Genomic DNA, 793 nt, shown 5'->3' on the forward strand with positions numbered 1-793 from the left:
TCTCCTCACATTGCAGTGTCTGCTCTCTCCTGTTTGCTGATGCAACTGCTTCTGGGGTTGCAGGTTAAAAATATCTCTTCAAAGAGAAGTGGTGTTTTCATTTTAACTGAGATTACCTCAGTTATCTGTTTTATAGGATGTTCTGAAAACAGCTGCATCAGCACAACTGAGGGTGTAACAAATTCCAGTTCAGAGGTGGGGGGAATGAGCAGGGACATCTTAGAGGCTTTGCTGCTAAGGGATACTTCTTGTGTGAGAAGTATCTCTAAGGTAAAATTGTTGCAAGTGAATAAACTGGAATATTGCATATTTGCTTTAACCATGGTTCTGTGCTTCTCAATCCTCTTCAATAAAAGGATCAAGAAGTTGCTTTTTACTGGCTGCTTTTATTTTTGTCCAAGATGAATGTACCTTTGACATCTGTCACAGAAATTATGTTTGTATACCTCATATTCAGCCTGTAACAGGGGTCTTCCATAACACTAGGAAGGATGGGGAAAATGTCTGCATACTGGGTCAGGTTCTTGCGGCTGAACCCCTTTGGCATGTTGGAAGATCAAGAATGGAAGAGGTACTTATGAATCCCCAGGCTCTCATATCCTGGGCCAAATTTTTATGCCAGTGCTTAATGACAAGGATGCTGATAACTTGCAGGTTGTTTTTCCCATGCAAGGTCCATTCATGTTTACCTCTATTGGAAATTTTCATGATAAGTCATAAAGATCACTGTGTAAATAGCATAAAGGTAATTCCATATGGAGCCATAGGTGACTTTGTGTAACAGCAGGTTAGC

Source organism: Corvus brachyrhynchos, unplaced genomic scaffold (assembly GCF_000691975.1).
Source record: "Corvus brachyrhynchos isolate BGI_N302 unplaced genomic scaffold, ASM69197v1 scaffold223, whole genome shotgun sequence".
Classification (NCBI taxonomy): Eukaryota; Metazoa; Chordata; class Aves; order Passeriformes; family Corvidae; genus Corvus; species Corvus brachyrhynchos.